Below are 17,962 nucleotides of genomic sequence, written 5' to 3'. Positions count from 1 at the left end.
TTGCTTTTATGATTTCCACGTTCACACATGACCATTCCGAAAGGTCATGCCTATGTGGAATTCCGACTACAAAAACTGATTTCTCTCCTGTTGAATTTAGTATTGCTTTAAGGTTTCGTGTTGCACTGTGGAGGTCGTTTTTATATACATTATTGGCTCCTGCTATGACGACAATATGACGATCATTTTCAGTTTCTATGTTTCTAACGAGTTCTTGGATGGGTGCACCTGGTTTGACAATACTAGTTGCTTGTATACAATGACTGTAACGTAGTATTTTTGCGATCTCACGTCCATGGCTATCAGAGAATATTTTCACTTTGAGTTTGTCTTCACGTTTATTGCGGAAGTTTCTGCTCATGTGCTTGTCACTATATAGATTCGGCGTGTTGTTGTCGTCACAGTTTTCCGTGGATTCCACATTTATATCTGAATCTAGTGTATGAAAACGGTTTTTTGTTACCACAGTAATTCTACAGTCACTGAATTTCACACGACCAACCCTTTTTGGCCTAGTAAACATATGTTGCCTTGTTGTTTCTGCCTTTAGGCCTATATCCACTTCAGAGCACTCATTTATTGTAGGTAGGACACTGAAACTGCTTTTATTGCCGCGGTTCGTTCCATTCGTTGTATTTATCACCTTTTCGCTTCTTTCTTCCGTGATCATGCTAGTCCTGTGCTCCCAGTTACGTGTTTTACTTGCTTTGGCGATCGGGATATTACGCGCCTTTTTCAGTTCGGCATTTTCATTTTCTAAATGCGCAATGTCCCGCCTTAGTACATCTACAATTAATTGCAGGCTTGATACACGTTCATTTAGCTTCACTATTTCACTGTTATAATTTATGTATGTTCCGTTTTTCACCACACAACTATAACTTTTGTTCACTTTCTCACTATAAACAACTGTACCGGACGCCATGTTGCTCATGTTTATCGCCTGTTTTTATTGTTTATACTGTACTCTGTACTCATTATGTTTTTAAGACTCTTCTGCAGGCAGCAAATTTAGTCGCGAGAAGTTGTTGGAATGATACTAACAGTAACGCATGTGACTGGACCAACACATGGTAAAGTACCTAGTCCCTGAAATATGCTTTTATTATCTGTTTATTTGCGTGTACTGTATTATTACAGGACACGTGGAATTGTAACAAGACATGAAAACTATAACAGACGTGCAAATGTAATGTAAATAATATTATCGATTTTTTTTTTAATTTCTCGTTATTTTATAGCTGTTTTCATACTACAGTAAAATGTGTCAAGTGCAAATAGTAGTGCAACACGCATGTACAATGTTCATGAAACTTATCAAAATGGATCACATCTCCTATTTTAAACAAGCGAAGTATAAGACTTGTGCGGCTACAAATATTAGGTAACTGCCGATTGCTGTGTTAGTAAAGCAAATGAGAACCGCCACACTTTCTCAGCCAGCGTATCAGGGTGCCATCTGTCGGTGGTGTCTAGCAACACTGCTGTCGAGAGCTTCACTCTAAATCATTTGAATTCTTCATATTTGATTTCAGTTCACAATTAGAAGCTCTACAGGCAAGTGTTGGATAAGCTATTAACTCGTTTCGTCTGTTTTTATTCTGCTCTTATAAACGCATTTATCTTCCAATTCTTTATGACGAGAATCATCATACTTAACAATATTTGTGGTAAAATGTTCTACATAGTCAACCATTCGGAGTCCTTCTTTCGTATGTCATTAAATAGTTGTAGATCAATTTTTGGATGGTGCGGGCCTTGTTGCCCGCACTATTGTATATAATATGAGTTTAGGTTACATTGATTGATTGATATTCAGTAAGTTATTTAATGATTGGTGTCGCAGTTCACGAATTCGCTAACAACTTTTATCCCTGTCCTATTTCGGCGATTTCTGCTATTAATCACGGTAGATGTTACACGGTCATTTGCCGCCAATGAGACTTGCCCACAGGCAAAATTTCAACGAAACAGTCATTATGAAGTATGTATTACTTACGCCCTTCCTTTGGCTTTACTTTAAATTGTTAGTTTAATTTAAATTAATAGTGTTATGTCGAGAATCATAACAGCAATTACCACACTGGTCCATAGGAGTTCATGTTTAGAATGTGTTCTGAACACGTTTTTACGCCTTCACAAGTACCTGAGCCACAAGTAAGTCAGTCGATGTAGCGATAATTCAAAATATCAGTGATAACAGAACTGGAAAAGTTGTCACGTCTGCTTTACACCATCTTCGACAGAAGTAAGGTTAGTTTCTGTGTTTGTGAATGAACTTACACATCATTTGTGCAAAGTGTGAAACCTCCCCACACTAAAGTGCTTTCATTACCAGAAATATTAGCAGTTGTATAATGTGAATTATATTGCTAGTGATTAGTAGAAGTTTAATAATCCTCGTGGATTTCCAGACACAGTTCCCATTTCGATTAGTGGATGCTCTATGTACCCAGCCACATCTAAAAGAGATAATCACGAAGATTCAAAATGACTCGTCAAGAATTCCCAGCCTAAAAGAGCCATAGTTGATAATAAACTGTGCAAAATGAGTATTGGTACAGTGCGTAACTGAAGACGTTATGTGATAAGAAAGGGATGCTAAATAAATGTGAACTATACTGTAATTGAATAACGAAAATTCCATTCTGATCTTTCATCCTATTCCCCAAAATTTTCTGCCATATATTTAATGATAAAGGCCTGCTAGATTCTCGTACTCATCACTGTATCCCTCCCACCTTTAATGTTGGTTGTGATGACAGACTGACCTGTAGCTAAGCCCAAGGTCTAGGTTAGGTCGAAAACTTGCGTGTTTTAAGATTGATGATGTGCACGTCAAAACAGTGGAATGTACTGATCTTACTGTTACAGGTTGAAATTGGAAATTGTACTAATGGAAAATTTTGAGATACAGACAAAAGTTTAGCTGAGTATTGTACTGTTGCAAAAAATATCCGCCTTTTGAATACAGCTGTTAAACATTTGGTAAAAGTTACATAGTAGACACCAGATTGAATATTTTTGTAGTTAATGGATGGTATATGTGTGTAATATGCGTGAAAATACTCATAAGAGGCTTATCTATAATCTGTTTTCGAAATGACCGTGCAATTTTAGCCTTTATGATGGAGTGTGTTTAAATATCTGTCTATAACCACAACCTTTTTATTTTTCTTTTATTCGGTTTCAAATCCCCCCGGAATGGGTCGGGCTGGCAGTAGCTTTGTACGCTGCTCTACAACCTACAGAATATGTAAAACATAATAAGAACATAATAAGTAATAAAAGCAGGCGATTAAAACAGGTGACTTTTCAATTGTAAAATGGCAGAAAGTTGTGGAAGTTAAAATATAAAACAAAGGGTTGGTGCTGCTAATTAAATACACTGGAAGAAGACAGGTACACTAGTAGACTGACAGTTGAGAAACACTGTGACAGTCTGGTTTCTGTTCGCAAGAGAGAGAAAAATCACACCCAGCAACAGTACGGTTTCTGTTCGCAACACTTCGGAAAAGACACACAACAGTTATCACCCGTTTAAAACACTGCACTAAAAATTAGGCACGAAGAAGACACTGCACAGTCTCGGGCAGATGGGGTTGGCATGGACAGAAGAGGGGAGGGGGGGGGGGGGGGATGAAGCATCTGATGGAGGGAGAGTACTCATAAGGGGTGGGGCGGCAATGTCTTTGCAGAACTAGCTTATCATATTAATTGTAAATATATTCTTAGACAACTTACATGCGAGTGTGTCAACATGTGTGTCCCACTTTAGATTGCTTTGAATTGTTAAATCAAGGAATTTTACACTACAGTCTTTTTTACCAATTCATTGCATATGTATTGTTTAATTTCATCATTAAAACTAATGTTGTTAAACTACGTGAGTCATGTTTTACTACCACTTAAATTTGATGGCTTTCGTTAAAGTACTGTGCAATTTCATTTGTCACGTTGTTACAATGGGTCTCTAGTTCATTAAATGATTCCTTTTTCCACACAATGGATGTATAAGCTGCATACAGAACTATTTTGGAATTCTGAGTGCAATATCTTGTGTCATTTACTTAAATTAAAAACAGAAGAGGATCCCATACTGAGCCCCGGGCACTTCATTTTTATATTAGTTATTTTGGATTTTTGAACATCTCTTTCAACTTTAAGCAGTACAAACTGTTTTCGGTTACTCATGCAAGATTTTACTATGTAATGAGAAGTGCCTCTGATTCCAATATTCCACGCTTTTCTAACAGGATTGTGGTGCTCACACAGTTGAAAGCTTTCTCAACATAGAGGTATATACCTGCAACATGTTGCTTGTTCTCGGTGTCACTTGTTATGTCTTCAATTAATTGAGCAGCTGCTGTGGTGGTTGATTTACATATTAAGAGACAATTTTGATTTTCAAACAATAGGTAGTGCATCCAGAGAGAGCTTATAATTCTGCTGTATATGACTTTTTCAACTATTTGGAAAAGACTGGAAGTATTGAGGTGGGTCTGTAGTTTTAAATTTTGAGTTTGTCCCCTTTTTTAAAGATTGGTGTTACTTGAGCTATTTTTAGTCTGTCTGGGAAGGTGCCTGATTCTATTACATTATTTACTGCTACAGACACAGTTTGTCTGCATGCTTTTAATACATTAATACTGAGGCCATCATGCCTGTGAAATGGGAAGACTTTAGAGAGCTAATGATGTTGATTATTTCTTTGCAGTTTGTGGGGGCTGGATGTATGTTATGCTCAGATGGATTTCCTTTAAAATTATACTGCGGGTTGTTATTTTTGTCATTGATAGCTTCCCCCACTGAAGAAATATATTCATTGAATATGTCAGCAATTTCAAGTTCATCTTTTACTATCATCCCATTGTGGTCAATATTAAATTCTATACGGCATTTGCCCTGCCTGCTATAAAATAGTTTGTCACTCCCAAGACACCAGTGGTAACACTGTGTGAAGCCTGGAGCTTGTTTGCAACATAGCTGCTCCTGATCTGTATCAATAAAGGTTTATAATATTCATGATAAGTTTTGAAAACGTCGTTTAGCTTGAGATTCAGTCTATTATTCAACATCGCACTATGGAATAATTTTAAATTTTCCCTTGCTTCAATGACATCATTATTTTTCCAGATACTTCTGTTTATAGTTTTAGTTTGTTCAACTTTTGTGGCTGCAAGGGGGCATGTAGCATCAAAACAATAGTAGAAGTCAGAAGCAAAGCTATCATAGGGAAACCTATTGTTCTAAAAATCATGATATGTGTGCTAACGTGCAGGTCAGTCTGTTGATGTTTTCATTATACATAATTCTTTTTCTTACATACAGTTTCTTTTAGTGGCAAAGGGCATCTCATTTGCCCCCAGTTGAAGCTGTGCTGCATTTTGATCATAGATGGCTAGTTTTAGAACAGCTGTTCTGTAGGTAAGATGGGTCACATTTATTATTATATTATCCAGACATGTTTTGCTGTTGCTAATCTCACTAGTTGTCTCATGGATAACTCCCGTCAGACTGAATCTATCGTATAGAAGGTGTAGCTTTTTGGTGTTGGCATCAATCTGTATTTGTATCCCCTTCTATTATAGCATTTACATGGCTGTGTGATACAAAAAATGTACAGTCTGTGTATATCAGCAAGTCAGAGAGATTTTTGAAAACTGTATCCATACATGCCCCAGGTGGCCTATACACACCGACAATTGCTGTATTTTCTCTGCCACCCCATTTTAGATTTATTGCAGCAAATTCTGTGATTCCTTTTGCACAGAATGTACAGGGTGACACAGAAAAATCGGAACATTTCCACATTCCAATAAAACAAGAAGCGATGAAGGAAAGAAATTGCATTCATAGTAATTGAAATCTTACAACTTTGCCATTTACAAAAAATAGATGGCATTTCTCATTTTTTAGAAATTATATCCTTTAGATTGCGTCATTATGTACGAATACATTCGTGAAATCTGCTGTTGGGATTACTCATTGACCGCTGCAATATCACAGCCGAGATACTGTGAACTGCATACCGAATACTCTGTTTTAACTCATCCTGGGTTCTTGGTCGAGTCATGTAGACTTTGCTCTCGAGGTAACCTCACAAGAAAAAATCACAAACAGCTAAATTTGGCCATCTAGGTGGCCAGGGAATGTTACCGAATCGTGAGATAGATCACACGGTTGCCAAACAATTCTCGCCCATATGCCATTGATTGCCGTGCAATGTGTGATGTCACTCCGTCCTGTTGAAACCAGGAAAGTAGTTCAGTGCAGGCGTAACGAAAGTTCATGACATTCCACGTAACAGTAATGGAATCAGTGGCCAGATAAACCACCAAAACATGCCTTATTTGCCTCTTGACATTCCCTGTTGGCTTCCTCTGGAGGAACGTCGTCATCCATGGAGTCACTACTAACGTCGATATTAAAGCCATTTCAGATAATTCTAGACGAGTAAGATTTACACTAAACTTTTTACTTACCTTCTTTTCTCACACAGTTTGCTTGAGTTCTTCTTGTCTAGGGTTCTGATTCTTGAAGCAGAAATTTTCACATTTTAGGTTCTCATGGTTCCAATTGATGTAAATAATTTTGAAAAATGCCTGCACAGAATTTTCTTTCTTTTTGCAATTTATTGGCGTCACATTTTACTATATCACACTGTCTTTTGAATTTTCACGTTAACAAAGCCGAATTACATTGTTCCTCCAAAATACAGAAACCCGTCTGATCACATGAGCGGAATGCCCACTACTATCTTCTCACCCTGTGGTAATAACAATATTCCAAATGGTTTATAAATTTTTTTGACAAATGAATTTCTACTAATTTATAAATGAATCCTGAAATAAACATAATAAACAGTTCTAAATTGAGTAATTAACAATAGAAATTTTAACTGTGCCAAATATTTCATACGAGGGCATTTCAAAAAGTAAAGATACAATGGCTCGCAGTCCTTGAATAGAACATTCATTTAGAAAACGTCAGTTACATCTTTTTAACTGGATTATTTGTTATTTTTAGACATAATCTCCCCCGTTATCCAAACATTAGTTAAGTCAAGCTTTTGTATCCCACAGTCGTAGAAGGTTGCCGCCTGTTATCAGAACCACATTTCAACTTCATCTTTGATTTTCCAGCAAGATGTGACTTCAGGTAACGGAAGACACGGAAGTCGGTGGGCGCAATGTCCGGGCTGTATGGCGGATGGTCCAATACGTCCCATTTGAATTGTTTGAGTAGTGTTTTGGTTAGGAGCGCTGTGTGAGGCCGAGCATTGCCATGAAGCAAGCGGACTCCACTTGTCAGCATTCCCCTGCGTTGCCCTTCGAAGACATTTCAAAGTCTGGCAATATGCAGCAGCATTAATTGTCGTTCCAGGAGGCATAAATTCCAACAGAAAAATGCCTTGTCTGTCCCAAAAAACAGAAGCCATGATTTTCTTCACTGATATCGACGTTTTGCATTACTTAGCTTTTGGTGAATTCGAATGGCGCCATTGCATCGATTGTTGCTTGGATTTAGGTGTATGGTGATAAATCCACGTCTCGTCATCTGTCACAATGTTATCGAGGAACTCATCACCTGCTTCAGCATAGCGTGTGAGGAAGTAGCGTGCAAAGCCTATCCTTTTCTTTTTGTGTTCTTCTGCTAACAGTTTTGGAACCCAGTGTGCACACAATTTCCTGTACCCTAACTTGACAGTAACAACATCATAAACAGTTGTCATTGACACGTCCGGTACAATCTGAAGCAATTCTTTCAATGTGAGAAGTCTATTCGCAGGAATTGCTTCCTCCGTTCTCCGAAGAAGGGCATCAGAGATCACAGATGGCCGACCTGTTCTTTGTTCATCACGAACATCGGTCCTACCTTCAGAGAAATGGTGACACCATTTCATTACATTTTGTAGATTCATAATGTTCCCATAAACAGAAACAATTTCTTTGTGAATATTTGCTGGTCGCTGACCTTTTGCACGAAGAAAACATTTGACGGAGCGCACGTCGCATTTGGCGGGATTCTGAATCGGCGCAGCCATCTTAAACGTGACCTACTCCAACCAGAAGCAACATTCATCAGTACCCCTCCTCAGTGCAGCACTCCGTGAAGAATGGGCAGCCATTCCCCTGGAAACCTTTCAGCACCTGATTGAACATATGTGGTATGTGTTTTATTCATCTCATTACGTACAATTTTCAAATCATTTGATTTGATGTACAGGAGACATGTCAAGGTTTTTTTTTAAGAGAAATACAAAAGTTTACATTATATTTTACATTTCTAAGTTACAGCTACACATGTACATAAAATAATACATGTAATACAATCCCTGTGTTCAGATTGTGAAGCTGTCCTCAATGAATTCATCGACAGAATAATAACACTTTTCCACCAGAAGAGTAAAGAGCAATATTTTCAGTGAACCAATCTCCATTTTAAATATATGCCTGTAAGAATGGAAGCTGTCATCAAGGCTAAAGGTGGGCCATCGCCATATTGGATTCCAGCATTACCGATAGAGGGCACCACGAACTTATAAGTCATTTTCAGCCAGGTGTCCTGGTACTTTTGATCATATGGTGTAAGTTCTATTGTAATCCTCCAGATGATATCTGTAGATGGCATTAGTTTGAAGACAGCAAATGTCTTTGCAAAGGGAAGAGTGTGGGACAACGAAGAGTGACTGCGGAACAATGTGAATCAGTGAGAGAGTCTTCCATACAGAGATGTTTAACAAACTCAAGTGGCAGACTCTGCAAGAGAGGCGCTCTGCATCGTGGTGTAGCTTGCTGCCCAGGTTTCGAGAGGGTGCGTTTCTGGATGAGGTATCGAATATATTGCTTCCCCCTACTTATACCTCCCGAGGAGATCACGAATGTAAAATTAGAGAGATTAGAGCGCGCACGGAGGCTTTCCTGCAGTCATTCTTCCCGCGAACCATACGCGACTGGAACAGGAAAGGTAAGTAATGACAGTGGCACGTTAAGTGCCCTCCGCCACACACCGTTGGGTGGCTTGGGAAGTATAAATGTAGATGTAGATGTAGCCCCAAAACGTCAGTGTGGAAGGCTGGTGTTGAATTAACAGTTCCAGTGAAGTCTGTGTGGAAACTTCTAACGAGACACTTACAACTATAGCCTTATCATTTGCAGTTGTTACAAGCTCTATACTCCTCAGACTGGGGTTTATATGCTAACATTGCAAACAAAATGCTGTTCCATGATGGTGAGAATTTTCCGGATTGTGACTTCTTCAGTGATGAATTGACATTTCACCTAAGTGGAAATGTGAACACACAGAAGATGTGCATCTGGGGATCAGTTATATGCGCAGCCATAAGAAGGCTCCCCTAAATTGAATGTGACTCTTGCCACGACAGTAACTCTTGCGAGAACAGTAACGGTGACAAGGACATTTACAGATATTTCATATATGACTTATTCAGTTGAAAAATTGAACATGTTACTTTGAAATAAAAACAGTAGAAGTCATATTTCATTGTCATATTGTGACTTTAGCATTTAACATGCTTCTGTAACAATGGCTAAACTCGTCCAGTCCTGTGTTAAACAGTGTAGCTTATTTCATCTACATTCAGAATTATCCATTACAACAGTCTTTGCACCTTAATGTAACTTCCAATTACTGATAATTGAAAACTGTTCATTTTGAAATAATAACTAAATCGAGACCCTAAGGTGTCGACAGGCGTTGATATACACCAGCGGGGACAGGTGAAAATGTGTGCCGCAACCGGGACTCGAAACAGGGAACTTTTGCTGACATGGCAGATGCTCTATCCATCTGAGCCATCGAAGGCACAGAGGATAGTGCGACTGCAGGGATTTATCCCTCGCACATTCCCCGTGAGACCCACATTCCCAGCTTAACGTCCACACACTTCATTTGTAGTGCCCTTGCCCATTACACTCATTACTCGTGGCATACAATCTTACCGAGTCCCGAAAGAGTTCGGGCAGTGCGTGTGCATCCAGCACAGGAGGAGGAGGTCAATGGCCGGTTAGCCTTAACTATACGAAAATGGTATCTGTTCTTTCAGACATGTCCGAAAGGACACATGAAGATGGTAATCTTCATATACTGTTCATTTTCACTATGCACAAAAGTTACTGATTCAGAAACACAGCACAGTAAATATCAAAAGTAATCCCACACACCTTTACATGAATTAACTGAATTACTCACACTTATCTCCTATGAACTGAAGTAACACTTTCGACTCTTAATCATCGTTTCTAGCAAATTCTGCATACTATTTTCTCAGCAACACAACTGTGGTTGTCTGCTCTGTGCTGAAGTCCTACAAGGGCCTTACATCCACTCTGACTTAGTATATAAGCAGTAGTGCTGCAGCATTTTTGACATTATACAGCAAAACACCACCACTTCCAGGAAAAAAATAGGCTTTCAGCCTCAAAAATTCCAGAGCCAGCTGTAAGAAAAGAGTACAATATCACTACATCATAACATAAAAGCTAGCAGTGCCCTTAGAAGTTATACAGAACAAATAGTGTATTAAAAAGACATTATAAGATGAATGTCATCAAAAGTAAAGCAAGTGTATTGGCATGTAGTTGAATTAAATTAGGCGGTGCTGAGGGAATTTGATTAGAAACTGAGGCACTAAAAATAACAATTGTTCCATTGTTTGAGGCACTAAAAATATTAGACAAGTTCTATTATTTGTGCAGACCAAGGTGGAGGGGATATAAAATGCTCACTGGATTTAGCAATGCAAGAATTTTTCAAAATGATGCATTTGTTAATATTTTATGTAAACTTAAATGTCAAGAAGTCTTTTCTGATTGTCTGGGTTGTTCCTTTTTACAGATGTGTAATGTGGATGATGGAACATAAGCATTTTAAATGTCGTGATACAAAAGAATACTGAAGATTTGGTGGGTATACCGAACGACTGATGAGGAGATACTGAAACGAACTAGGGAAAAGAAAGAAACTTTTGGCAAAACCTGACTAAAAGAAACAATTAGTTAATGGGACACACAGTAAGACATTCGGTTATTCGAGGAAGTGTCGGAAGTAAAAATTGTAGGGAGAGGGAGAGACTGAGGCTTTACTGCAGTAAGCAGGTTCAAATGGATGGAGGTTGCAGTAGTTTTGTGGTGATGAAGGGGCTTCCACGGAGCAGACAAGTGTGGAGAGCTGTGCCAGAACCTCATTCAGGCTGAAAACTACAATCATTTATTCTCCATTTGTTGATACTTGTGTTGTGGTTACTTCTTAGAACACATGGTTTACATAATATTGTTAAGGGTTTTGCTAGCATAAGCAAGAATACTCAGTCATGGATTTCATATTTATTTAAAAGCTAAAACATCTTTGTGGTATTAGCACAGCTCCACACAGGCTGGTATTACAATATCTTTGTCAAATATCTTTGTAAACGAAATTTGATGGTGTAATAGGAAACTTTGTCAAATGTTGTCAAATATTTGATCAAATCTAGGGCCTCACTATAGATTTGATCAAAGAAGTCGCTTGTCTTCTGTTCACTGCAATGTGATATGTTACCACGTGGAGCGCCTAGCATCGATGCAGCGTTCTGTCATCTGTAGTGCGTTTGTAAACATGACGGGAAAATACAATTGGTGTGTGGCATCTACCACAGAATTAAGAGAGATGTATGAAGCTGAGGGAATTAGATTAGGAATGAGACACTTAAAGTAATTTTGCTATTTGGGGAGCAAAATAACTGATGATGGTTGAAGTAGGGAGGGTATAAAATGTAGACTGGCAATGGCAAGGAAAGCGTTTCTGAAGAAGAGAAATTCGTTAACATCGAGTATAGATTTAAGTGTCAGGAAGTCGTTTCTGAAAGTATTTGTATGGAGTGTAGCCATGTATGGAATGAAACGTGGACGATAAATAGTTTGGACAAGAAGAGAATAGAAGCTTTCGAAATGTGGTGCTACAGATGAATGCTGAAGATTAAATGGGTAGATCACATAACTAATGAGGAAATATTGAATAGGATTGGGGAGAAGAGAAGTTTGTGGCACAACTTGACCACAAGAAGGGACCAGTTGGTAGGACATGTTCTGAGGCATCAAGGGATCACCAATTTAGTACTGGAGGGCAGCGTGGAGGGTAAAAATCGTAGAGGGAGACCGAGAGATGAATACACTAAGCAGTTTCAAAAGGATGTAGGTTGCAGTAGGTACTGGGAGGTGAAGAAGCTTGCACAGGACAGAGTAGCATGGAGAGCTGCATCAAACCAGTCTCAGGACTGAAGACCACAACAACAACATGAAGCTGATAAGGTGATTTACAATGTGAGGCACCCTGAATATAAAAATAGATTACGAAGATTGGAGATCTACAAAAATATTGCGGAGGTTATTAGCCGTGACATACGGCCTGGGTGTACAGCTGACTACAATAAAAAGAAAATTAATGGCCTCAGCACAAGTTACTCCTACGAGAAATCAAAAGTACGTCTCGACGTATTTCTTTCTTTTTATTTATGCAAGTAAAGTTCACATGTTATACAAATGATTAGCGTTAATTTGTTCACTGCAGCACCTTGAAGCATACTCAGAGAAGCATCGTCTGCCAGTACAACCATTGGAGTTGTAATGTGTGTGTTTGCAAGCTTCCTGCCTTCAGGAATGTTTTGAATAGATCGGTCAATGAGAGACTCCCGTAGTTTGCTTTTTGAAAACACTCTGGCATCACCAACGTGCCCATTAGTTCCTACATCAACATAGAAAAATTTGTAGGAAGCATCTACCATGGCAAATAAAACGATACTGTTGAAGGATTTGTAATTGAAAAAGTGAGATCCAGTAGCTTGTGGGCATTTAGTACGAATATGCTTTCCATCCATTGCTCCTATAGTATTATAACAGTTCCAATTTGTCTCAAAATCCTCTGCCATTTGCCCCCACCTTTCTCTGCTTGTGGGTACCTGTAAATAAGATTTATGTATGTGCAAGCAAGTATGTAGCTAATGGCTTTCATGTCTTATTTTATAGCACGAGATGCGAGAGCCTTCTGTTGCATGCCGTGAGCCACAGCCACAGCCACAGCCCCAGCATCAAGAGCGGCCTCCCACAAAAAGAAGGAATGGCACAACAGACGTCATTGTGGAGGCTACCAGGACATGAAGGCTGTGGCTGATATGGCCGGAACTCTGCCCCAGCCTGTCCGAGGAGACCAATACAGTGCCCTTGCCACCCACATCGCAGCTGAACTGCGTGAGATGGATAATGTGGGTAGTAAGATATTTACAACTGCCGGAAGTCACGGTTTGCAGTGGTATTTGATGGACAGGTGGGATTTGCTGCATTTGACAACACAAGAAGCACGACCATCCACCTCTGGGTATATCCAGGCTGCCTTGCAGCAGGCTGGTATAGAAGAGAATACCGTATAATTTTTTTGTAGCTCTCCAATCTTCTTAATTTATTTTTGTACTCAGGATGCCTCATGTTGTAAAACACCTAATCGGCCTCATACATCTCTATTAATTTTGTAGTTTCGGACACCAATTGGTACATGCTGTGTTAATAAAATAAAATGAAATAAAAATTGATCTTAATGAACATAAAGTGTATTGAACATTTATTTGCCTTCAGAGCTTGGCCCTTTAGTGCTTTATATGTTGCTTCACACGTTTCAGTTATTATTTTACTTAATGTGCACTGTGGAATTCGAGTGCTGTACTGTAAGCTAGAGTAACTGTCTCCTGTAGCAAGGAATCGGAGTGTTACAGTGAGCCTGTCTTCTGCAGATATAGCAGTTCTTAAGTGAGTATTGCACTTTCAGATATGAGGAATCACTTCACTGAGCACATACTGAAATGTATGCTCAACCATTCTTAAGTAATTGATGTACGACTTGACATCCTCCACTATAAGCTCAAATAACAAGTTTTGTCGAATGCTTCTATCGTCTCGCCGTGAAACACACGGCTTCACCCAGGTACGTTTCCTTTTTTTCACCCACATCTGTATCACGTGTGCACACAGTGCAATTGTGGTACGTGCAACTGTTGCGGTTAATAACAAGTTGTTGTTGTTGTCAGCCATCTTGAACTTTGACAAAAAATGTGACGACAGCGTAGTAACTTTTTTTTAGTGCCGTATCAAAGATCTTTGTCAAATATATTTGACGAATATTTGATCACCTCTTTGATCAAATCTTTGACAAAGTAATTTGATATTGTAATACCGGCCTATCCCTTTAATACTATAAAGGTTACAAGAAGACAAAATAAGAAACTAAAAAAATGGTTCAAATGGCTCTGAGCACTATGGGACTCAACTGCTGAAGTCATTAGTCTCCTAGAACTTAGAACTAGTTAAACCTAACTAACCAAAGGACATCACAAACATCCATGCCCGAGGCAGGATTCGAACCTGCGACCGTAGCGGTCTTGCGGTTCCAGACTGCAGCGCCTTTAACCGCACGGCCATTTCGGCCGGCTAAGAAGCTAAAAGCTGCAAAAAATGTGGGGAACCAGATTACTGTCTTCAAACAAGTCAGGAGTATGTGAAAGATAATTAACCCTTGCACTGCGCACTTGAATTGAATTACCTTGCACCTCACACTGGGGTCCACAGGACCCCAGTTAAATGTTATCATATACCATGCATTTGAAGCTCATTAATATATATATTGGACTGTCTTATGTATATGGGACGTTGTAAATACTATTTCGTTACCTTTAGTGTTTTTTTATTATTACAACAACGAGTAACACATGATGTATATAAAATGAGTGTAGTATTGTTAATAAATAACATTTTGTATTTCTTTATGTTTAACTTTCTCATATCTGAATGTGTATAATGCAACACAATGTCTTACTTGACTTTATTTAGTTAATTTCCCTTTTACAATCTTAGCAACATTTTTGTTTTTCTGTTCCTTTTCTTTGAAAGTAGTGAACATCTCAGTTTGCTGGTTAGAGGCTCTGGTCCGTCTGGTGCCACAGTATCTATTTTCAGTATTTCTTCTAGAGTTCTCTTCACATTCCTTCATTGTGTAGGTATAATCCAATGTAGCCCTTAGGTGAGGTGCAATTAAGTTCCATGCCAGTTCATGCAGAAATTTCCTTCGTGGCTTCTTTACGTCAGTGCTGGAAAGGGTAAAGAGAATCATGGCGTTTCTCCCACTTTGACTGAGAATGCCACAGAAAACCAACATAGGCCATCTTCTTGTTGCATGTGCAGTGGTGTAAGTTTTGTATAGCTGATCAAAAGTGTCAGTAACACCTTTTGTTTTATTGTATGAAATTATCATTTCAGGTTTTCCTGTTGTTTTGTTGATGTTGTTTGAGTAGAGTATGGTATACAGCAAGAGAACAACTTTATTCCTCTTTGGGACATATGACAGTAGCGACTTATTCACATCAAAAGCAAATTGTGGTTTTCTTACATTTTAAGAACTTAAAAATGATTGTGGTATTACGGGTTTATTTTTTCTTACAGTTCCCAACATCGTCAAACGAAAGTTTTCAGTCATTGTCTGATAAAGAGGAACTGACAAAAACCAGTTGTCAACAGTTAGGTTCCTATTAATACTATGAATGAATGGGTTTTGATAACTTTCTCACATAATAAGATGGGACAGCTTCATTTTTTCTGTTACTTCTTTGCCAATGCTTGGAATAGCGTTTAGCATGTACTAAGACTTGCAATCATTGAACATCAAAATCTTAATTCCATATTTGCCGATTTCGAAGACATGTATATTCTGAATGGGCACCTGCCATGGAAGCCCATTAGCTGCTTGTCTGTTGTGCAGTAATCGAAAGGGGTCTATAGGGACTTGCAGTTGTCAATAAATTTAGTCCAGATGTACCAAATGGGTGAAAATATTTCTTCTTGTTTTCTTTGCATGCTGGTTGCTTTGTCATCAAATCTTAGGCAACTAGTCGAAGACTGAAATCCCCTTGGTGATGTTGTATCGTGAAACGGCATTGCCAAATTTAGCAGACCAGAGTTCTTCTACACTGGTGTGAGCTGCCTTGTTTACGCCACAGAGATACGAGAGTCCAATGGCAGCTCTTAGCTCTACAGAATTTTTGTAGTGTTATGATAACTTTCCGCATTTCCAGTTGAAGAACATTTGCAAGTAATTTTGGTGTTTGTGTAAGTGACAATCTTGTCTAGCATTTCATCTGTCACTAATAACTGCCATGCTTCAATTGGACTAGAAATAGATCTTGTTTGATCCTTTGGTCTTGGGAGGTGAGTAACTAAATTTCTGGATTTAATTCTTCCTGTTTTAGATGGTACAGTTGAAGACCACTTACAGCCATTCTTACCTAGAAGGATGGAACGATGTTTGCGTTGGAAGAACTAGCATGGGTATCATCGCCCCCTTCTCCAGCCTCTTCCGTACCTAATAGTTCCTGTATTTTGACAAAATCAGGATCTTCATCAGAATCTATGCCTCCAAATGAATCGTCTTCGTGGTCCAACTCGTCCATAAATGTATTATGTAGATCGTCGTCTGTAACGAGTCCATTTACTCATTGTAACTGAAAAAAAATTAGGGCAACATTGAAAGGAAACAGTTATAAGTTACATTCAATATATATTTCAATATTGTATACTTACCAATTTATTATTTTCAATATGCATGAATGAGCTACACGGAATGCACTCTGGGGTAATGTAAACACTATGGACATTCAAAAATCTTTATAGCTTTACACTGTAATGTAGACCCTACGGACATTCAACAATCTTTACAGCTTTACACTGCCACAACAACAATGCAAATGTTTGAGTTAACATCGCATATGTGTAGGCAGTGTTACCAACTTAATATACACTATTTTCAATAAACTGTTGCTAACATACTCTTTGTAATACACAATAAAAAATACGCTGGGGTCTGTAGGATCTTAGCTAAAAGTAATTAACAGAGTATCAGAAGGTCTCATAGCTGTTAGTAGCATTGTCAATACATGTTTTACGAACATATGACAGATGTACACAAAATGACAAAATTGATCCCCTGCAGGAATTAAAGCACTCCTCAATGAACTCGTGTGATTTCTATCCTACGACAGATCAAGAGATTTAAAACATTGCCACATAGTTTATTCATCTCTGATAAAAGGCAGTTTTCTGGATAGAATGATATTAGCCATAGACTTGCCACTATACAAAAATAGAGATCCAATGTGCTGTGTCAACCGCAAACCATTTTCTCAAAAGTTCCTGAGAAAATAAAGTACTTCAGATTTATGCCATATTTTGAAGAAGAAAAGAATGGCATCATAAATAGCAGATGATTTGAACGGCAGAAAGGAAAATCAATAGTTTCTGTGTATTTGAATGTGTAAATCATTCACAGGGATTAAATCATTGGCAAAATCCTCATGATATATTTTATGACTACTGTGTGACTTGCGGAAAGCTTTTGATCTATTTGATCACAATGTTTCAGTAAGGAGACTTCATTAATTTGGGATTAGAGGAACAGCTCTTAGTACTGTTAAGTGATACCTGCAAAATAGAAAACAGTAGAAACACAATTAGAACAATAACAATAATTACTTGGATTTTAACAAATGAGTCATTCCGTACCACAAGGCAGCGTGTTAGGATCCCTAATGTTTCTGAGATAAATATGCAGAGATAAACATACTTAGCTCTTAATACTGAAAGTGACATTATTGTATTTGCAGGTGGTACCACCAGCATAACCAGTGCCGCATTTTAGTTGATGCCATAACAAAAAGCAAAATGATATTTGATTCTATAACGCAGTGACTTGGAATCAATAGACTAATTCTCAGTAAAGAGAAAACTAAAACAATGTTTGAGGACAACAGAAGAAGACTACCGGAGTCATCTCAGTAACAAGTATGCTTCAAAAAACAAAATTCTTAGGCCTCACCATGGATAACAGTTTACTGTGGAAAGACTTAATCGGTATCATAACAAGCAAA

General features: G+C 38.4%; 1 long non-coding RNA gene across 1 annotated transcript; it reads left to right on the top strand.

Moving 5' to 3' along the window:
* Positions 1-1,794: 1,794 nt before the first annotated feature.
* Positions 1,795-13,597, top strand: LOC124720247. Its single transcript, XR_007006095.1, has 2 exons — positions 1,795-1,984; positions 13,026-13,597. It is a non-coding gene; the product is annotated as an uncharacterized LOC124720247 (long non-coding RNA).
* The last annotated feature ends 4,365 nt before the right edge of the window (positions 13,598-17,962 follow it).

Source organism: Schistocerca piceifrons, chromosome 11 (genome assembly GCF_021461385.2).
Source record: "Schistocerca piceifrons isolate TAMUIC-IGC-003096 chromosome 11, iqSchPice1.1, whole genome shotgun sequence".
Taxonomy (NCBI): Eukaryota; Metazoa; Arthropoda; class Insecta; order Orthoptera; family Acrididae; genus Schistocerca; species Schistocerca piceifrons.
This window is presented reverse-complemented; position numbering and strand designations above follow the sequence as displayed.